The 23,905-nt window shown below is 42.6% G+C and overlaps 1 long non-coding RNA gene across 2 annotated transcripts in view; it reads left to right on the top strand.

The window, feature by feature from the left end:
* LOC134927646 (uncharacterized) overlaps window positions 1-23,905 on the top strand; it is an 84,221-nt gene that overhangs the window by 52,634 nt on the left and 7,682 nt on the right. Inside the window, exon 1 of one of the 2 annotated variants that reach the window (XR_010177694.1) lies at window positions 17,993-18,198. The exons of the other annotated variant lie outside the window; for it this stretch is intronic. This is a non-coding gene — a long non-coding RNA (uncharacterized LOC134927646). Of the gene's footprint in view, window positions 1-17,992; window positions 18,199-23,905 lie in introns of those variants that run through there. 2 annotated transcript variants of the gene reach the window in all.

Genomic DNA, 23,905 nt, shown 5'->3' on the forward strand with positions numbered 1-23,905 from the left:
ATGGTCATGGTCCATGTTTGTATACAGTGAGGGTATTGTTATGTTCTCTGTACTCGGAACCCAAGAGACAGGGTGGCAATAGATGAGCTCAGAGTACAGGAACGTGATGCTGCAGTTTGAGCTGAGTTCAGCAGCAACCCCTAAGGAAACCCTGAGTCCGTTGTCTCCCCCAAGTGGTCGGTCAACACCTGTGAGACTATAGTTTCTTGGGCCCATGGTAGCCGCGTCTGATCAGCGGATTAGGTCTGCCCAACTCCGATGCCCCCCAGTCTTAGTAGGTGACAAGGTGTTAACCGAGACAGAGAGAGAACAAGGGGAGACCTAACTAAAAACTGACATACAAAAGAAAAGGGGAAACTACTGAAAACTATAGCCAAATTTATGTGCGGCGTGGCCGCCAAGAAAAACTGTAACAAAAGCAACACTGCCAAAACGCCAAACACGACACTGTCGTATCTCGGTGAGGACAGCAATGGCGGAAACCTCCGCAGAAAACACAAAAGCAAGAAAGTAAGAAATAATACGGCTACAGCCGTAAAATGCGTCAGAGCCGCTACTCTCGACACCGGTAAAGGTGCACGCAGATGGAACAGGAACCCCAAGGCTGCAGATACAGGATCGCAGGACTGGAAGGCTGGATCAGATTCCAAACGACCAGGCTCCGGACACCAGGAGTCAGGATGCAGGGTCACAGAACTGGAAGGCTTTAAAGTTTCCCAAAGATCAGGCTCCGGACACCAGGACTCAGGATACAGGGTCACAGGACTGGAAGGCTGCACAGGAACTCTCCAGGGGCAGGAAGCAGCTCCACGGGAAGCTATCACCGGCGAGGCTGCCTGATCCTGGCTCCCATGAAAAGGTCCTGCTGACCTATCATAGGAGAGCCAGCAGACCAGCCCCCCAGATCTAATTGTCCAGCTGTACAGTGTCCCGGCTGGACAGGACTGGAGTGCGGGGCAGCCGCCGAGTGTCCCCGGTTGCTAGGCAACTGGCCAGCGACAGACGCTCAGCGGCAGAAGTGATGCGCCGGCCCCGTTGTCTGGCAACGTCACCCGCCACCGCTGACAGGTATATATAATATATCTCATCACAATACTGCATGCAGCACAGTGGAGAAATTATTATTTTATCCAAAGGACTTACTTACAGTGACTCCTTGTATGAGAATTATAAATACTGCTTAATTTGTCTACTTGGATAGCAAACCTTTAATTTCTTTACTGCTAATGTAAAATTTGCTGAAATGTGATAAGGTTGAGGCATAATAATGTATAGTATTTGTATAAGGAGCATTACTTTGTGGCATTATGTGTATAAAGTGGGCTTTTACTGTGTGGCAATATGTGTAAAAGGGGCACTATTACTTTGTGCACTATAGGGGTAATTCCGAGTTGATCGCAGTAGCAAGTTTGTTAGCAATTGGGCAAAACCATGTGCACTGCAGGGGGGGGGGGAGGGGCAGATATAACATGTGCAGAGAGAGTTAGATTTGGGTGGGTTATTTTGTTTCTGTGCAGGGTAAATACTGGCTGCTTTATTTTTACACTGCAATTTAGATTTCAGTTTGAACACACCCCACCCAAATCTAACTCTCTCTGCACATGTTATATCTGCCCCCCCTGCGTGCACATGGTTTTGCCCAACTGCTAACAAAATTGTAGAGATGAGCGCCGGAAATTTTTCGGGTTTTGTGTTTTGGTTTTGGGTTCGGTTCCGCGGCCGTGTTTTGGGTTCGACCGCGTTTTGGCAAAACCTCACCGAATTTTTTTTGTCGGATTCGGGTGTGTTTTGGATTCGGGTGTTTTTTTAAAAAAACCCTAAAAAACAGCTTAAATCATAGAATTTGGGGGTAATTTTGATCCCAAAGTATTATTAACCTCAAAAAACATAATTTACACTCATTTTCAGCCTATTCTGAACACATCACACCTCACAATATTATTTTTAGTCCTAAAATTTGCACCGAGGTCGCTGTGTGAGTAAGATAAGCGACCCTAGTGGCCGACACAAACACCGGGCCCATCTAGGAGTGGCACTGCAGTGTCACGCAGGATGGCCCTTCCAAAAAACCCTCCCCAAACAGCACATGACGCAAAGAAAAAAAGAGGCGCAATGAGGTAGCTGACTGTGTGAGTAAGATTAGCGACCCTAGTGGCCGACACAAACACCGGGCACATCTAGGAGTGGCACTGCAGTGTCACGCAGGATGTCCCTTCCAAAAAACCCTCCCCAAACAGCACATGACGCAAAGAAAAAAAGAGGCGCAATGAGGTAGCTGTGTGAGTAAGATTAGCGACCCTAGTGGCCGACACAAACACCGGGCCCATCTAGGAGTGGCACTGCAGTGTCACGCAGGATGTCCCTTCCAAAAAACCCTCCCCAATCAGCACATGATGCAAAGAAAAAGAAAAGAAAAAAGAGGTGCAAGATGGAATTATCCTTGGGCCCTCCCACCCACCCTTATGTTGTATAAACAAAACAGGACATGCACACTTTAACCAACCCATCATTTCAGTGACAGGGTCTGCCACACGACTGTGACTGATATGACGGGTTGGTTTGGACCCCCCCCAAAAAAGAAGCAATTAATCTCTCCTTGCACAAACTGGCTCTACAGAGGCAAGATGTCCACCTCATCTTCACCCTCCGATATATCACCGTGTACATCCCCCTCCTCACAGATTATCAATTCGTCCCCACTGGAATCCACCATCTCAGCTCCCTGTGTACTTTGTGGAGGCAATTGCTGCTGGTCAATGTCTCCGCGGAGGAATTGATTATAATTCATTTTAATGAACATCATCTTCTCCACATTTTCTGGATGTAACCTCGTACGCCGATTGCTGACAAGGTGAGCGGCGGCACTAAACACTCTTTCGGAGTACACACTTGTGGGAGGGCAACTTAGGTAGAATAAAGCCAGTTTGTGCAAGGGCCTCCAAATTGCCTCTTTTTCCTGCCAGTATAAGTACGGACTGTGTGACGTGCCTACTTGGATGCGGTCACTCATATAATCCTCCACCATTCTATCAATGTTGAGAGAATCATATGCAGTGACAGTAGACGACATGTCCGTAATCGTTGTCAGGTCCTTCAGTCCGGACCAGATGTCAGCATCAGCAGTCGCTCCAGACTGCCCTGCATCACCGCCAGCGGGTGGGCTCGGAATTCTGAGCCTTTTCCTCGCACCCCCAGTTGCGGGAGAATGTGAAGGAGGAGATGTTGACAGGTCGCGTTCCGCTTGACTTGACAATTTTGTCACCAGCAGGTCTTTCAACCCCAGCAGACCTGTGTCTGCCGGAAAGAGAGATCCAAGGTAGGCTTTAAATCTAGGATCGAGCACGGTGGCCAAAATGTAGTGCTCTGATTTCAACAGATTGACCACCCGTGAATCCTTGTTAAGCGAATTAAGGGCTGCATCCACAAGTCCCACATGCCTAGCGGAATCGCTCCGTGTTAGCTCCTTCTTCAATGCCTCCAGCTTCTTCTGCAAAAGCCTGATGAGGGGAATGACCTGACTCAGGCTGGCAGTGTCTGAACTGACTTCACGTGTGGCAAGTTCAAAGGGCATCAGAACCTTGCACAACGTTGAAATCATTCTCCACTGCACTTGAGACAGGTGCATTCCATCTCCTATATCGTGCTCAATTGTATAGGCTTGAATGGCCTTTTGCTGCTCCTCCAACCTCTGAAGCATATAGAGGGTTGAATTCCACCTCGTTACCACTTCTTGCTTCAGATGATGGCAGGGCAGGTTCAGTAGTTTTTGGTGGTGCTCCAGTCTTCTGTACGTGGTGCCTGTACGCCGAAAGTGTCCCGCAATTTTTCTGGCCACCGACAGCATCTCTTGCACGCCCCTGTCGTTTTTTAAAAAATTCTGCACCACCAAATTCAAGGTATGTGCAAAACATGGGACGTGCTGGAATTTGCCCATATTTAATGCACACACAATATTGCTGGCGTTGTCCGATGCCACAAATCCACAGGAGAGTCCAATTGGGGTAAGCCATTCCGCGATGATCTTCCTCAGTTGCCGTAAGAGGTTTTCAGCTGTGTGCGTATTCTGGAAAGCGGTGATACAAAGCGTAGCCTGCCTAGGAAAGAGTTGGCGTTTGCGAGATGCTGCTACTGGTGCCGCCGCTGCTGTTCTTGCGGCGGGAGTCCATACATCTACCCAGTGGGCTGTCACAGTCATATAGTCCTGACCCTGCCCTGCTCCACTTGTCCACATGTCCGTGGTTAAGTGGACATTGGGTACAACTGCATTTTTTAGGAGACTGGTGAGTCTTTTTCTGACGTCCGTGTACATTCTCGGTATCGCCTGCCTAGAGAAGTGGAACCTAGATGGTATTTGGTAACGGGGGCACACTGCCTCAATAAATTGTCTAGTTCCCTGTGAACTAACGGCGGATACCGGACGCACGTCTAACACCAACATAGTTGTCAAGGACTCAGTTATCCGCTTTGCAGTAGGATGACTGCTGTGATATTTCATCTTCCTCGCAAAGGACTGTTGAACAGTCAATTGCTTACTGGAAGTAGTACAAGTGGGCTTACGACTTCCCCTCTGGGATGACCATCGACTCCCAGCGGCAACAACAGCAGCGCCAGCAGCAGTAGGCGTTACACGCAAGGATGCATCGGAGGAATCCCAGGCAGGAAAGGACTCGTCAGACTTGCCAGTGACATGGCCTGCAGGACTATTGGCATTCCTGGGGAAGGAGGAAATTGACACTGAGGGAGTTGGTGGGGTGGTTTGCGTGAGCTTGGTTACAAGAGGAAGGGATTTACTGGTCAGTGGACTGCTTCCGCTGTCACCCAAAGTTTTTGAACTTGTCACTGACTTATTATGAATGCGCTGCAGGTGACGTATAAGGGAGGATGTTCCGAGGTGGTTAACGTCCTTACCCCTACTTATTACAGCTTGACAAAGGGAACACACGGCTTGACACCTGTTGTCCGCATTTCTGGTGAAATACCTCCACACCGAAGAGCTGATTTTTTTGGTATTTTCACCTGGCATGTCAACGGCCATATTCCTCCCACGGACAACAGGTGTCTCCCCGGGTGCCTGACTTAAACAAACCACCTCACCATCAGAATCCTCCTGGTCAATTTCCTCCCCAGCGCCAGCAACACCCATATCCTCCTCATCCTGGTGTACTTCAACACTGACATCTTCAATCTGACTATCAGGAACTGGACTGCGGGTGCTCCTTCCAGCACTTGCAGGGGGCATGCAAATAGTGGAAGGCGCATGCTCTTCACGTCCAGTGTTGGGAAGGTCAGGCATCGCAAACGACACAATTGGACTCTCCTTGTGGATTTGGGATTTCAAAGAACGCACAGTTCTTTGCGGTGCTTTTGCCAGCTTGAGTCTTTTCAGTTTTCTAGCGAGAGGCTGAGTGCTTCCATCCTCATGTGAAGCTGAACCACTAGCCATGAACATAGGCCAGGGCCTCAGCCGTTCCTTGCCACTCCGTGTGGTAAATGGCATATTGGCAAGTTTACGCTTCTCCTCCGACAATTTTATTTTAGGTTTTGGAGTCCTTTTTTTTCTGATATTTGGTGTTTTGGATTTGACATGCTCTGTACTATGACATTGGGCATCGGCCTTGGCAGACGACGTTGCTGGCATTTCATCGTCTCGGCCATGACTAGTGGCAGCAGCTTCAGCACGAGGTGGAAGTGGATCTTGATCTTTCCCTAATTTTGGAACCTCAACTTTTTTGTTCTCCATATTTTATAGGCAGAACTAAAAGGCACCTCAGGTAAACAATGGAGATGGATGGATTGGATAGTTTACTAGTATACAATTATGGACGGACTGCCACGGTTAGGTGGTATAAAAAAACCACGGTTAGGTGGTATATATTATAATAATAATACAATTATGGATGGACGGACTGCCTGCCGACTGCCGACACAGAGGTAGCCACAGCCGTGAACTACCGCACTGTACACTGGTTGATAAAGAGATAGTAGTATACTCGTAACAACTAGTATGACACTATGACGACGGTATAAAGAATGAAAAAAAAAACACGGTTAGGTGGTATATATTATAATAATAATACAATTATGGATGGACGGACTGCCTGCCGACTGCCGACACAGAGGTAGCCACAGCCGTGAACTACCGCACTGTACACTGGTTGATAAAGAGATAGTAGTATACTCGTAACAACTAGTATGACACTATGACGACGGTATAAAGAATGAAAAAAAAACCACGGTTAGGTGGTATATATTATAATAATAATACAATTATGGATGGACGGACTGCCTGCCGACTGCCGACACAGAGGTAGCCACAGCCGTGAACTACCGCACTGTACACTGGTTGATAAAGAGATAGTAGTATACTCGTAACAACTAGTATGACACTATGACGACGGTATAAAGAATGAAAAAAAAACCACGGTTAGGTGGTATATATTATAATAATAATACAATTATGGATGGACGGACTGCCTGCCGACTGCCGACACAGAGGTAGCCACAGCCGTGAACTACCGCACTGTACACTGGTTGATAAAGAGATAGTAGTATACTCGTAACAACTAGTATGACACTATGACGACGGTATAAAGAATGCAAAAAAAACCACAGTTAGGTGGTATATATTATAATAATAATACAATTATGGATGGACGGACTGCCTGCCGACTGCCGACACAGAGGTAGCCACAGCCGTGAACTACCGCACTGTACACTGGTTGATAAAGAGATAGTAGTATACTCGTAACAACTAGTATGACACTATGACGGTATAAAGAATGAAAAAAAAACCACGGTTAGGTGGTATATATTATAATAATAATACAATTATGGATGGACGGACTGCCTGCCGACTGCCGACACAGAGGTAGCCACAGCCGTGAACTACCGCACTGTACACTGGTTGATAAAGAGATAGTAGTATACTCGTAACAATTAGGATGACACTATGACGGTATAAAGAATGAAAAAAAAACCACGGTTAGGTGGTAGGTATATAATAATAAATAATACAATTCTGGTCGGACGGACTGCCTGCCGTGTGCCGACACAGAGGTAGCCACAGCCGTGAACTACCGCACTGTACACTGGTTGATAAAGAGATAGTAGTATACTCGTAACAATTAGGATGACACTATGACGGTATAAAGAATGAAAAAAAAACCACGGTTAGGTGGTAGGTATATAATAATAAATAATACAATTCTGGTCGGACGGACTGCCTGCCGTGTGCCGACACAGAGGTAGCCACAGCCGTGAACTACCGCACTGTACACTGGTTGATAAAGAGATAGTAGTATACTCGTAACAATTAGGATGACACTATGACGGTATAAAGAATGAAAAAAAAACCACGGTTAGGTGGTAGGTATATAATAATAAATAATACAATTCTGGTCGGACGGACTGCCTGCCGTGTGCCGACACAGAGGTAGCCACAGCCGTGAACTACCGCACTGTACACTGGTTGATAAAGAGATAGTAGTATACTCGTAACAATTAGGATGACACTATGACGGTATAAAGAATGAAAAAAAAACCACGGTTAGGTGGTAGGTATATAATAATAAATAATACAATTCTGGTCGGACGGACTGCCTGCCGTGTGCCGACACAGAGGTAGCCACAGCCGTGAACTACCGCACTGTACACTGGTTGATAAAGAGATAGTAGTATACTCGTAACAATTAGGATGACACTATGACGGTATAAAGAATGAAAAAAAAACCACGGTTAGGTGGTAGGTATATAATAATAAATAATACAATTCTGGTCGGACGGATTGCCTGCCGTGTGCCGACACAGAGGTAGCCACAGCCGTGAACTACCGCACTGTACTGTGTCTGCTGCTAATATAGACTGGTTGATATTTAAAGAGATATTAGTAGTATACAACAATACTATACTGGTGGTCAGGCACTGGTCACCACTCCTGCAGCAAAAGTGTGCACTGTTAATTAATATAATTGTACTCCTGGCTCCTGCTAACAACCTGCAGTGCTCCCCAGTCTCCCCCACAATTAATTATAAGCTTTTAATTTATACATTGATGACTGTGCAGCACACTGGGCTGAGCTGAGTGCTCACAGACTGAGTCACACTGTGTGACTGACTGTGCTGTGTATCGTTTTTTTTTTCAGGCAGAGAACGGATATAGCAGAGAGAAGTGAACGGATATATTATATTAAATAAAAGTTAACTAGCAACTGCACTGGTCACTGACTGTGGTAAACTAACTCTGTCTGCGACTCTGCACAATCTCTCTCTATCTAATCTATCTATCTCTATTCTAATGGAGAGGACGCCAGACACGTCCTCTCCCTATCAATCTCAATGCACGAGTGAAAATGGCGGCGACGCGCGGCTCCTTATATAGAATCCGAGTCTCGCGATAGAATCCGAGCCTCGCGAGAATCCGACAGCGTCATGATGACGTTCGGGCGCGCTCGGGTTAACCGAGCAAGGCGGGAAGATCCGAGTCGCTCGGACCCGTGGAAAAAAAAGTGAAGTTCGTGCGGGTTCGGATTCAAAGAAACCGAACCCGCTCATCTCTACAAAATTGCTGCTGCGATCAACTCAGAATTAGGCCCCATGTGTGTAAGGCAGGGACGTGCGGAGAGGTAAAGGGCTCAGGAGGCATTGGCTAGTACCAGAACCAGATTTACACTCGTATGATTCATGTGGGCATTATACAAAGGTGAATCAGTATATACTGCTGGAAATTTGGTGAGTTTTGATCAGAGATGTAAAACTTTTTACTCCACAGAGCTGTGAATAATACAAAGAATATATTTCTAATATAGTCTTTGTATTTTTCATATACTTTATATAGTCAAACATTTAGATCACTGGAATGCAATATGTATAATGTTGAATTCAGTAGACTGCTTGCTGGATTGTGTCAGTCAGTAAAATACTCTTTTGTGTTTACATGTTTTAGTAGAAAGCGCTCTGTATTGTGTAATGGTCAGTAGAATGATCTCTGTGTTATATAGTGATCAGTAGACTGTTTTATGTGTTGCGTACAGGGCAGTAATCTACTCCCTGTATGTTATATCAGGGATTCAAATTATTTTTGCAATTGTATGTATATATATATATATATATATACCAACATGGAAAGATGAGGCGGCACTAAGAGTCTTGAAAAAGCTAAAACTTGTAATAGTGCATATCAACGTTTCGGGGTCTCCCCCTTCGTCAGGATTAGTGCTTTACAATAAACAATGTGCTTAAATAGAACTTACCCCCCATAGGAATATCCCCTCCAGCGTGTGCCGCTGGCCGCGCCGTCCCGGCGTCCAGCCCGTCAGCTTAGGCATCTCAGCGGAAGTGACGTGCCGGCGCCTGGAGGCGCGTCCATGGCCACGCTGCCTGGCAACAGAGGAGCATGTAAACAAACTTAGTAATACAGTGCCGTGGACCTTACTGGTTAAATCAGTTAATATGACTGTTGAATGTTACAAAGTAACTCAGTAACATAAAAACAATATCAAACTTAAAGTGCTCTCATTACTTGATGCCAGGTCAATAATTAAATTGTGCACACATAAAAACAGCTTTTTTAACATAATGTAGAAAATGTGAAAAAATTAAAAATACAAATACATAGATGAACCAACCTAATGGCTACACCACGACCCATTGTTAACTCGCTCTATATTCATAGAGAATCACATATCAATACCAAAATGTTACTGATACCTAGAGCTGATGTTAAAATTATACCGACTCTCCTGTTTTTTCTAATTTTTTACTATTTATTTTCTATATTACTGTCCTATCTTAACTTGATATCCTTTAACTAGACTGACACCCTCACAATGCCCATGGAATGCCCAAACCCTCTCAATTGAAGATCTACAGGGATTGTGGAACGGATATCATGTCACTAGGCCATTTTGGGGAATCTCAACCTCCATTAAATAAAATTAATGAGACCTAGATTGTCATTTAGACCAGCAGGTCTAAGGGTGTTTAGTCTATGAATCCACATAGACTCTAATTGTAAGAGTTTTTTGCCTCTATCGCCACCCCGCATAGACTCAGGCACATGGTCTATAATTCTGTGCTTGAACGTGGCCATGGTATGTCTAAATTCCAAGAAATGTTTGGCTACAGGTTGATCCCCCTTGCCTGATGCAAGGGCATTCCGGATAGCCAACCTGTGTTGTGCCATCCTGATTTTTAAACTGGCATTCGGTCTTGCCAATGTAGTATCTACCACACGGGCAAATGATGACATAAATTACGAATTTGGTGGTACACGTTAAAGGCCATTTGATGGGAATTTTTTTACCTGAGCAAGGATGCGTGATGCTATCTCCCACCGACATGTGTGAACAGGTCGTACACCCAGTGCATTTAAAGCAACCGTTCTTACGTTGCAGAAAATGCTTTGGAGTCTCCTTAAATTTTGCCATGTCAGTTTTAACTACCATATCTTTAATGCTCCGCCCTTTCACATAACTAGGCATCACTCTCTGATGGCGGAAAATGGGCAAATCCGGGTCAGTTGATACCAGGGGCCATAATTTTTTGACCTGCTTTTGTGTATGATTACTGAATACATTAAAATCACAAACCCAGGGAATGACATCACCCAATTTTTTGACACTCTTTGGTTTCAGACTTTCGGTCCTATTTATGCTTCAGGCTTTTTCTCTGGCCTGGGACAATAATTGTCGTGGATAACCTCTAGCAAGTAGTCTAGATTCCATTTCATCCAATTGCTTGTCCCTCTCATGTATGTTGCTATTGATCTTACATACTCTCAAAAGTTGGGAATAGGGTATACTCCTGACAGTAGATAATGGATGGCAACTATCATATCTAAGAATGGTATTACGATCTGTCGGTTTTTTGTATAGAGATGTCACAACTTTGCCTTCCTGTATTCTAAAATTAAGATCCAGGAAGCAAATTTCACTGTGGCTGCTGCTCAGTGTCAATTTAATAGGACTGTCTGTGGCATTATGTGCCTTGACAATGTCATGTAGATCAGCCACCTCACCATGCCACATTAAAAACAGATCGTCTATATACCTGAAGTACTGAAACAATCTGCTGGAAACCAAACTATTGGAGAAAGAGACTTCGTTCCACCTCCCACATATAGGCATTTGCAAACGAGGGTGCCACAGAAGATCCCATGGCACACCCAGTTTGCTGCCTATAGAACTGACCGTCAAAACTGAAAAAATTATGGGTTAGAGTGAAATTTAGTAAGGTCATGAAAAAATCAATGTCGGGGCCCTCATAAGATACATTCTCTGTAATCAGATGTCTAACCGCCTGTATCCCTTGTGCATGTGGGATGCAGGTATATAGGCTTGTGACATCGATAGTGGCTAGAGTAATATCAGCTGGTAACTGGTCAAAAGAAGAAAATTTATGCAGAAGCGTGGAAGAATCTTTAAGGTGAGTGAACGTCCCCTGTATACAGGGTTGTAAATAACAATCCAAAAAGATCGCAATTGGTTCACACAGAGACCCCCGGGCTGAAATGATTGGTCTGCCCGGTGGCCTCTGTGCGTCCTTATGAATCTTAGGGATGGTGTAGAAAAGGGGTGACACAGGGTAGTCAGACCACAATTTCTGAAACACTTCTGCTGAAATGATGTCCTCATCCCTGGCTTGCTGTAAAATGTGTTTTAATTCCACCTGATATTCAACTGACGGGTCATGTGATAATTTACAGTAAGTCAATTCATCATTAAGCAGTCTCAGACACTCTTCTTTATAGTCAGCAAGCTCCTGGATCACTATGGCCCCGCCTTTATCCGCATGGCGGATCACAACGTCCCTTCTCTTGCTCAATCCTTGGAGGGCCTCTCTCTCCACCCGTTGTAGATTGTGCAGTCTCTGCATGTGATGCGTATTACCAGCGGCTTCCACCATCCTGTGGAATGTCTTGAGAGAGGCATTATGCGAGATGGGGTCAAAGTGCGACTTTTGGCCTAATTTTTGAATCATAGGAGGTAACAATGCCTTTTGCTTAACGGGTGGTTGTTTGCTGAAGTGTTCTTTCAGTTTTAAAGTGCGGTGCAGCTTGAAGGCATTAACCTTCCATTGAAAGTCGTCCCCATAATTGGTGGGTACAAACGAAAGCCCCTTGCTCAAGACCTTTGTTTCTGCTGGCGAGAGCGGAGTGTTAGATAAATTGAATATCAATGTTTCTTCTCCCTTGGCAGTCTGGGCCGGATTCTGTCTTTTGTTTTGGCCGCCCCGTCTTGTCCATTTCTGTTTTTCCCCCATGCTGGAAAACCTGCACGGGTATTTGCCCCTAAAGGGGTCTCAGGCTGCAGAGAAGATGGTGAGGAGTTATGTACTTCATCCGATTCACTGGCTGCCATGGTAAGATTCAACAAGTGCAAGTGCAAAAATAAAGTGCATTTGTGCTAGTGCACATAGCCACCGCTATGGAATCTGGTGATTTCACGTCTTTTTTATTACACTGTGATACCTATGAGACGCTTAGCTATTCCGACCTGGAGGCAGAAAGTATTCTGCATAAAGATCCCATCTTTTCTGAAGTATTAGTCACCACTAATGAAGATGCCTATAAGGACTTGTTACGCCTAAAGAAAAGGGAACTCGATTATTTATACCACTGCCGCACTTTGTCTGATTATTACCGAGCCAAACAGCTGCCGAGAGGGTTTAGAGTACATAACATACCAACGATAGGCAGATACAGTATGGAGTTCTGCAAAAAAATGGATCTCCATACTGAATAAATGCTCCATGGATTTGATCCTGCTTGTCATTGATGAATCCACCAGGGAGCATGCCAAAACTAGAGAGCTTATTAATATGTTTGAAAAAGAACATGCCCAATTATTGGCAGCTGAACAGTCTACAGGCTGGCTAACAAAATTAAATGAACAAGTGGAACAATATAAGAACAATTTGTTGAAGTTTAAAAAAGAAAAGTTGAATAAAGTGCAGCTTGACTATGCCCACCACCGTGTGTACCCATGGCTGGGAACTACCACCGATATTACCACAGGGGGTAAATTCCAGCGTTTTCGCAAAACAAGACAACTGGAGAGATCTGATAATACATCAGCCAGTGAATCGGATGAAGTACATAACTCCTCACCATCTTCTCTGCAGCGTGAGACCCCTTTAGGGGCAAACACCCGTGCAGGTTTTCCAGCACGGGGGAAAAACAGAAATGGACAAGACGGGGCGGCCAAAACAAAAGACAGAATCCGGCCCAGACTGCCAAGGGAGAAGAAACATTGATATTCAATTTATCTAACACTCCGCTCTCGCCAGCAGAAACAAAGGTCTTGAGCAAGGGGCTTTCGTTTGTACCCACCAATTATGGGGACGACTTTCAATGGAAGGTTAATGCCTTCAAGCTGCACTGCACTTTAAAACTGAAAGAACACTTCAGCAAACAACCACCCGTTAAGCAAAAGGCAGTGTTACCTCCTAGGATTAAAAAAATTAGGCAAAAAGTCGCACTTTGACCCCATCTCGCATAATGCCTCTCTCAAGACATTCCACAGGATGGTGGAAGCCGCTGGTAATACGCATCACATGCAGAGACCGCACAATCTACAACGGGCGGAGAGAGAGGCCCTCCAAGGATTGAGCAAGAGAAGGGACGTTGTGATCCGCCATGCGGATAAAGGCGGGGCCATAGTGATTCAGGAGCTTGCTGACTCTAAAGAAGAGTGTCTGAGACTGCTTAATGATGAATTGACTTACTGTAAATTATCACGTGACCCGTCAGTTGAATATCAGGCGGAATTAAAACACATTTTACAGCAAGCCAGGGATGAGGACATCATTTCAGCAGAAGTGTTTCAGAAATTGTGGTCTGATTACCCTGTGTCACCCCTTTTCTACACCATCCCTAAGATTCATAAGGATGCACAGAGGCCACCGGGCAGACCAATAATTTCAGCCCGGGGGTCTCTGTGTGAACCAATTGCGATCTTTTTGGATTGTTATTTACAACCCTGTATACAGGGGACGTTCACTCACCTTAAAGATTCTTCCACGCTTCTGCATAAATTTTCTTCTTTTGACCAGTTACCGGCTGATATTACTCTAGCCACTATCGATGTCACAAGCCTATATACCTGCATCCCACATGCACAAGGGATGCAGGTGGTTAGACATCTGATTACAGGGAATGTATCTTATGAGGGCCCCGACATTGATTTTTTCATGACCTTACTAAATTTCACTCTAACCCATAATTTTTTCAGTTTTGACGGTCAGTTCTATAGGCAGCAAATGGGGTGTGCCATGGGATCTTCTGTGGCATCCTCGTTTGCAAATGCCTATATGTGGGAGGTGGAACGAAGTCTCTTTTTCTCCAACAGTTTGGTTTCCAGCAGATTGTTTCAGTACTTCAGGTATATAGACGATCTGTTTTTAATGTGGCATGGTGAGGTGGCTGATCTACATGACATTGTCAAGGCACATAATGCCACAGACAGTCCTATTAAATTGACACTGAGCAGCAGCCACAGTGAAATTTGCTTCCTGGATCTTAATATTAGAATACAGGAAGGCAAAGTTGTGACATCTCTATACAAAAAACCGACAGATCGTAATACCATTCTTAGATACGATAGTTGCCATCCATTATCTACTGTCAGGAGTATACCCTATTCCCAACTTTTGAGAGTATGTAAGATCAATAGCAAAATACATGAGAGGGACAAGCAATTGGATGAAATGGAATCTAGACTATTTGCTAGAGGTTATCCACGACAATTACTGTCCCAGGCCAGAGAAAAAGCCTTAAGCATAAATAGGACCGAAAGTCTGAAACCAAAGAGTGTCAAACAATTGGGTGATGTCATTCCCTGGGTTTGTGATTTTAATGTATTCAGTAATCATACACAAAAGCAGGTCAAAAAATTATGGCCCCTGGTATCAACTGACCCGGATTTGCCCGTGTTCCGCCATCAGAGAGTGATGCCTAGTTATGTGAAAGTGCGGAGCATAAAGATATGGTAGTTAAAACTGACATGGCAAAATTTAAGGAGACTCCAAAGCATTTTCTGCAACGTAAGAACGGTTGCTTTAAATGCACTGGGTGTACGACCTGTTCACACATGTCGGTGGGAGATAGTATCACGCATCCTTGCTCAGGTAAAAAAATTCCCATCAAATGGCCTTTAACGTGTACCACCAAATTCGTAATTTATGTCATCATTTGCCCGTGTGGTAGATACTACATTGGCAAGACCAAATGCCAGTTTAAAATCAGGATGGCACAACACAGGTTGGCTATCCGGAATGCCCTTGCATCAGGCAAGGGGGATCAACCTGTAGCCAAACATTTCTTGGAATTTAGACATACCATGGCCACGTTCAAGCACAGAATCATAGACCATGTGCCTGAGTCTATGCGGGGTGGCGATAGAGGCAAAAAACTCTTACAATTAGAGTCTATGTGGATTCATAGACTAAACACCCTTAGACCTGCTGGTCTAAATGACAATCTAGGTCTCATTCATTTTATTTAATGGAGGTTGAACTTGAGATTCCCCAAAATGGCCTAGTGACGTGATATCCGTTCCACAATCCCTGTAGATCTTCAATTGAGAGGGTTTGGGCATTCCATTGGCATTGTGAGGGTGTCAGTCTAGTTAAAGGTTATCAAGTTAAGGTAGGACAGTAATATAGAAAATAAATAGTAAAAAATTAGAAAAAACAGGAGAGTCGGTATAATTTTAACATCAGCTCTAGGTATCAGTAACATTTTGGCATTGATATGTGATTCTCTATGAATATAGAGCGAGTTAACAATGGGTCGTGGTGTAGCCATTAGGTTGGTTCATCTATGTATTTGTATTTTTCATTTTTTCACATTTTCTACATTATGTTAAAAAAGCTGTTTTTATGTGTGCACAATTTGATTATTGACCTGGCATCAAGTAATGAGAGCACTTTAAGTTTGATATTGTTTTTATGTTACTGAGTTACTTTGTAACATTCAACAGTCACATTAACTGATTTAACCAGTAAGGTCCACGGCACTGTATTACTAAGTTTGTTTACATGCTCCTCTGTTGCCAGGCAGCGTGGCCATGGACGCGCCTCCAGGCGCCGGCGCGTCACTTCCGCTGAGACGCCTGAGTTGACGGGCTGGATGCCGGGACGACGCGGCCAGCGGCACACGCTGAAGGGGATGTTCCTATGGGGGGGTAAGTTCTATTTAAGCGCATTGTTTATTGTAAAGCACTAATCCTGATGAAGGGGGAGACCCCGAAACGTTGATATGCACTATTATAAGTTTTAGCTTTTTCAAGACTCTGAGTGCCGCCTCATCTTTCCATGTTGGTATTCATATGGTTTTTGTACCTGGAGGAGGGCACCTGAGCAAGCCAGCCCCATTGCCGGGGCAGTGTCCAGTGCCGGAGCATAAAATTGGTTTTATATATATATATATATATATATATATATATATATACAAAACAATAGTGCAAATAGCGCTGCTACCTGGGTAACAAGACTAATAAATACAATTTTAAGTTAGAGTTAAAGTTCAGAAACACTTCCCCTGTTCAGGGGGGCTGCTAGAAAGTTCCTTTTGGGTGGACTCTATTTCAAAAGTCCAAGTAGATAAAATTTACAAAATGGTAGAACCCAGCGCCTTCTGTGTTAAACTAATTCCAAGTGAGAATTAAATAATAATATGCGTACCACATCCCATGTGTATATCAGGCATGTAGTGTAAACCGTGTTTCTCCTGATGCCGGTCTTCCAGCTTTCCCACTGACTCCGTAGATGGACCATAAGAAAATTAGAGAAGTAACAAAAATAGTGTAGTATTGCCAACATATGTAAAGGTGTGCATATATCAACATTTCCGATGTGATTAGTGGTTATACCTTTAATTAAATGGTGCACCCAGTGTCACAATTGAAGACCATGTGAAGTGCCCACCACCTAAGGTAGTATAAAAATAAGTACCCTCAGGACTTGTAGTGCTTGCATGTAGAAGTATCTTTAGAGAATTCTTCTCCTAAGGTTCATACTGGGGACCCTTTTAAATGAAATAGAGTCTTCCAGAAATGGGAAAAAGAGCCCATAGTGTAGTAATTTTAAAGATTTTAATACAAACATAAACGTATAAAACACATAAAAAACATATAAGGATTGGACCCGTACAATAAAAAAAAGATTTCAGAGGAGTGGATCGTCTTCCCAACGCGTTTCGACCTTTTAATAATTTGTTAGGACTTCATCAAGGAGTGTTTATGCCTTCCTTGAAAACGGTGCGTGTTGTACCGAAACGTTGGCCATGCTGGGCATCTTTATATTGGATATGATTCAGTAAAATAGCATCTTTTTTCAAAATCATCACAAGAGCCGCAGTTCCTATGTCTGCTACTACTACTTCACTGAGGGCACCGTAAAGTATCATCTACAGCATTGAGTGACGGTTCATTCCAGCCATTATATATATATATATATATATATATATAGTGCTCAATATATTCTGTGCAGGTCAGTATAATATCCTCTGTATTGTATGACAGTTAAAAACTATATTCTAGAATGACTCATAGAATGCTCTCTGTATTGCAGAGTTCAACAGAATTGTTTCTGTATTGTGTATAGCAGTCACTAGTATTCTTACTGTAATGTATATTGATTAATGTGTTTTATGTATAGCAATCACTACAATGCTCTCCATATTGTGTACATGTCAGATATCTTATGCACTGTATATCAGTCACTTGAATGCTTTCCATAAAGTATATGAGTTACTATAATTTAATTTATTGGATTGATCCCTAGAATGGTTTATAAAATGATTATAGTTCACTACAGTTTTATTTCTCTTACTCGTGTTTGCCCGCTGCTTCACTCGCAGCTCGCATGGATGTCTATTATTGCACAGCAGAACAAATTTTAGAAAGACACTAGTGGCATCTAATATTGTGATATATATTTTATATTGTCGCCATTAATAACAAAATGTCTTTGTAAACAATATTTGTAGTTTTTCCTTTAGGAATTAACACAAAAGGATGCTTGGGCCTACTAACTTATGAGCAAGTTGCGTAAAGCTGCCCATGTGAGAAGCAGCTGGTCCTGAGATCTATTGCAGCCCTGGGGAGCGTAGCTACATCTGTATGTAGTATTTGTCTTGGTGCACCATCTACTGGATTGACATGTATACTGCAACTTAAATCAAGATAAGCTGCCTGATTAGTAAGTAATATATAGTCATATTTTCCTGCAAAATAGAACTTCAGATATATATTATATATATTTATATAAGCATACATATAGCCATTTAGAGCTTAAAAACAGGAGACTATTTATTTCATCATCCCCGGCAGCTTATAAAACACAATTTATTAAAACAAATCAATAAAAAACAATAATATAGCAATAAAAATATGAAAAAGCTGGATAGCTTATACTTGATCTAATATGGGCAATATAGTTTTATACAGAATACTTTCATTCTTAACCTTAGCAAAAAAATAATAAATAAATAAATAATACTGTCATTTTAAGAGAAATATTGTATTCACTGCCTGTGTATATACCTCTAGGTCCGGTCAATATATTATATCAATCTGTGCAAGATTTACTTTGAGGCACACTGAACCAATTTCCTCCAGAACCAATAATTAGCAGCATAAAACAAATGCCTCCCCAGGAGGTAACTGAGGGATAGCTAAGCAGGTGGGTGTGTAGCTATAAGCTACTCTGTCCAATGTTGCTGTAAGGCACTGCATCCAAAGAAACACAACTGCTCACACAGTAGACTACACTCAGAGAAATAGCACTCGCCATAGATCTCATGCAGGTTTGGATTGTGTGGTCGATGATACGCTGATGGTATGTGTGTCTAGGGTCTGGGACTCAGGGTCGACAGCACAAAGGTCGACACACCTTAGGTCGACGCCAATTGATCGACACACCTTAGGTCGACATGAACAAAAGGTCGACATGGACAAAAGGTCGACATGGAAAAAGGTCGACATGAGTTTTTTATGTTTTTTTGGTGTCGTTTTCTTCGTAGAGTGACCGGGAACCCCAATTAGTGCACCGCTTCGCTCGCCATGCTTCGGGCATGGTGCCTTCGCTCCGCTACCGCTTTGCTCGGCACACTTTACCGTACCAATCGTAGTCCACGTGGATCGTTAAGTATGAAAAGGTTCAAAAAAATAAAAAAATCGTGAAAAACTCACGTCGACCTTTTTCCATGTCGACCTTTTGTCCATGTCGACCTAAGGTGTGTCGACCAATTGGCGTCGACCTAAGGTGTGTCGACCTTTGTGCTGTCGACCTGGAGTCCAGATACCGTGTGTCTAATGGGCATCTCAGTATTAATTAAATTGTCCATTAGTATAAGATGCAAATGCGGCTGTGGGAAATGATGCTGCCCTGGCCATGTGCGACTCAGAATCAGCCCCTATGTATTTTGTAAGTGGTGTGCTTTTTGTATCTTTGCCCTGTTAGCGGTAGATCAGGGATATTTACATGTAAACTGAGTACATTAAAGATTTCTGCATGCACTTTAACTATGCCTTTCTGGTGTGTCTGAAGCTTTGGTAACATTCTGGCATTTGTGTATCTGGCACTGTGGGGGCAATGTATATCTGTCACTGTGGGGTCAATGTATATCTAGCACAGTGGGGCAATATATATCTGGCACAGTGGGGCAATGTATATCTGGCACAGTGGGGCAATGTACATCTGGCACAGTGGGGCATTGTATATTTGGCACAGTGGGGGCATTTGTGTATTTGGCACAGTGGGGGCCTTTGTGTATTTGGCACAGTGGGGGCATTTGTGTATCTGGCACAGTGGCGGCATTTGTGTATCTGGCACAGTGAGGGCATTTGTGTATCTGGCACTGTGGGGACAATGTATATATGACACTGTAGGGCAATGTATATCGGGCACAGTGGGGCAATGTATATCTGGCACAGTTGGGGCAATGTATATCTAGCACACAGTGTCGGACTGGGGCATGAAGGGCCCACCAGGGGAATGCAGTGATAAGGGCCCATACTTAAGGGTGTAGCCATCCTACAAAAGGGGTGTGGCCAGTCTCCACAGAGGCTTGAAATACACAATAGTCTAGTGCAGTGTAATGCGACATATCTACCATGTATAATACAAGTGCACAGTCTGGAACCTGATCCCTAGAGGAAGGAGTGGGCACTCGGGCAGTGGGGCCTACTGGTGGTTTCCCTGGTACCCCTGTGGGCCAGTCCGACCCTGCTAGCACAGTGGGGTAATGTATATCTGGCACTGTGGGGGCAATATATATCTGGCACAGTGGGGGCAATGTATATCTGGCACTGTGGGGCAATGTATATCCGTCACAGTGGGGGCAATGTATATCTGGCACAGTGGGGCAATGTATATCTGGCACAGTGGGGCAATGTACATCTGGCACAATGGGGCAATGTACATCTGGCACAGTGGGGCAATGTACATCTGGCACAGTGGGGGCATTGTATATCTGGGTTATTTTGGGGTCATATGTGTATCTGGGGTCATATGTGTATCTGGCCCCCATATGTGTATCACCCCCCCATTTTAATTGGCCATGCCCCATGTGGCATTTGGCCACACCCATTTTTGACGCGTGCATCAAAGGCATGTGCACACAGTACCTGTAAGATATTTTTTCTACTTGCACCACTGCACCTAGACATAACTTCAGCCTACCTCCCCTCCCGGGAGAAAATGTGGAGGTACTGTAGCATTTTAGAAGTTCAGCAGCAACCATCTGCATTAAGCTTTCTCAGAGTTATCCTTCATTTTGTTATAAGCAGAATCAGGGCTGCCCCCCTCAGATCCTGGTGCCCTAGGCAGCTGCCTAAAGGTAGAGCCGGCCCTGCCATTGTAGAATTGTTGCTACATGTGCATTACAACTGAATTATTATGAATATTATGTTATGTAAAACTATCATTGGTCATTTACAAGAAAATTTACTTATGTTTATTTCCTCAATTTTATTTTCTGTTGATTATGTTTTGAAAGCTGTGTAACATTTTACATATAATAACTTACAGTGGTAAGCCCTAGTCAGCCTCCATCAAATAACACAGAATGCATTATAGTATTTCAAAGAAAGAGTTCCTTGGAGATTAAAAGCAATGGCACACCCATAATTACTGCCTTGAGGTGTAGGACATAACCATTTTAACAGTAGCAGAGGCCCTTGTCAAAGCAATGCCCTTGGGCTCCTACCCACCAGCTGCTGCTTCAACCCAAACCCCCCCAAATGTGTGCATGGCAGTGTATGTCACCCGTGACCCATCCAGCCAGCTCTCAAAACCACGTGGGAATTGCCTGGGCAAAGCTGCAACCAACTTGATTTAGCCAGAGCCATATCTCTGGAAGTAAAAGTGAGTAGGCAGTGGCTGCAGGCTATGGGGGTGGGGGAAGGGATTGTGTTACCAGCATGGCTGCAGGTTATGGGGGGGGGGGGGGGGGGGATGACGACTAAAATGCCTTATATGTGATGAAGATCGGCAATTAACATTGGTTGGGATAGAAAAACATATTTCAATTTCTATGGTCTCAAGAAACTTTTGAATGGAGCAGAAATTGTTTGATGATCTTTATAAAACATCTAATCAAATAAAACTCAGGCTAGATTACTGAATAGTCACCTCATATGTACAGTACAAACTGAACATATAAGATGCTACAGCTATAAAGCTATAGTAATATACCAAAACATGAGATAAATCATATCAAATAACATGATTAATGATTCAATTAAACCAAAGGCTCTTATCTTAGAAGAATATGTACTTCCTTGTAATAAAAAGACACCCAGCTACAGTATGTCAATAAAAAAAAAATCCAGTTAATATCACATATGTGTAGCCAGTTACAAATTATACATGTACATGATTATGAATAGGAAGCACAACTTTTTTTAATTTATTCTTTATTCTTTAGAGTTCCAATGTATAAAATGTCAAATAATTAATGTGTGATAACTGATAACAAATAACTAAGTACTGAACTGTTCACAATAATGCATTTCATAATTAATGTATAAAACTCAAGAACATTGAACATATGCCATACTTCACAGAAATAAGATTTTTGGAAAACAGGAACATGCTCTGGTGCATTTTAATAAGTCTAAAAGATTAATTGAAAAGACTAATGAGCATTTAAATGAATGTGAATAATGATTAATACAGTGAAATGTCACAATGGAACAAAAATGGATAACAACTGTTGAGTGTAAAAGAAAAACAAATGATAAATGTGAGAGAACAGGAATGAGCCAACCAATAAATCCCTTGAAAGTGAAAATCTGCTGTGAATAACAAAACATGGACAATAGAATTCCGGACACTCTGCTAAGCACAGCTGAAAAGGAGATGGCGCAACGCTGAAATCAAATGGATGCTTGGTGACGAACATTAAAAACTAAAATATATAAAATTCCCTCAGGTTATGAGTATATAAGATGAGCCACAGCTGCTGTTATAGGAGATGCACATTTTTCATTGGATTTAAGAAAATAAAAAAGCAAAAACAGAATTTGGAGATCTACAAAAACACACCATAAAAACTATGGATTTTACAATAGTTTAATCAATTAAAATCCAATTTACACATGTTAAGAAACAATCCACTGCTGCTATTTAATGAACATGAATCATAACAATGTATAAAAGTTAAAAAGACTGAACTGCTACATAATTTAAGGAGGACATCAATACAGTATATAAACAGCAGTATAGAATTCAGTTTCGAGCAGAGCGCTAAAATTACATGGACCAGATGGTCCTAGCAGCGATGTGATCCAGTAGATACACACAGTTGACACTTTTTTTGTGTCTATCCAAGATGTTTAATCTCTTCTGTCATATTTGTATATATAAATATCTTATTTGACTGGTAGAGTTGCTTTGTCATATATAAAAAGTTGAAAAATGTAAATTAAAAATGATATCCAATGACCAGTACATCCATGAACATGTAAAATCCAGATGTTTCAATGTGTCCTTTATGGAATAAGCCTTGTTTGTGGTGAAAAAATGTCTTCTTATCATAAAAATAATCTGACCTCACTATAAAGTAAATAAACACATGTATGTGGTTTTCAGGGACATGATTTCAAACAGTACTTGATAGTATACAAACAGCAAAAAGTCTGAAAAGGAGCTCTGTAACAATTAATAATTGGTAGAAATATCTTCATTGATGGCCAATTCAAATGAATTCCACTATGGTGAAGTTACTTTGAGTTATCCATGATTAGTTAATTTTATTGAGTCTGATGCAGAGTTAAATTTATGCCCCTTTAGGCAGCATTTCTACCGTGAATTTGCACTGCACACTGTCTGGAATAGTACATCTCCAATAATAGCCAATGCAGAGTTGTATGCTTTTCTGTTGTGTCTGCAGTTATGATTGAATAGGTGTATATGGGCTTTAACAGTGTTCTTACGTAGCTCAGTGATTTCGTTTTGATGGAATTGCAGTCTATGCAGAACTGGATGTAAATGGTGCAACATCTGTTTCTTGTTATATCTTTTGTATTGAGTAGGTGCAATAGCATACTGATGATAATGATGACTAGTAAATCAATCAATTTTTTTTAATGATTACTAGAGATATCAGTTCTATTAAACAGAAAGGACAACAAAAGAAACAGAGGGAGATAGGTTTTAAAAAGCTGTGCCTTAGTGAGTCATCTTAGATTTTCAACTGTTTTAGTGAATCATCTTAGATTTTCAAATTACATACCCTCCAAATGCACAGGCTTATGATATCATAGAATTATTTATTAATGTTATTAAACCTATAGCCCCCATTATGTAAGTAAGCAGAGTTTATATTTGAGGGTGAATTTTTTGTAGCCAGTGTGAAAAAGTATAACTACAAAATGTGATTAAGGACATATATACCCAGTAT

The sequence above is a fragment of the Pseudophryne corroboree genome, chromosome 5 (genome assembly GCF_028390025.1).
Source record: "Pseudophryne corroboree isolate aPseCor3 chromosome 5, aPseCor3.hap2, whole genome shotgun sequence".
Taxonomy (NCBI): Eukaryota; Metazoa; Chordata; class Amphibia; order Anura; family Myobatrachidae; genus Pseudophryne; species Pseudophryne corroboree.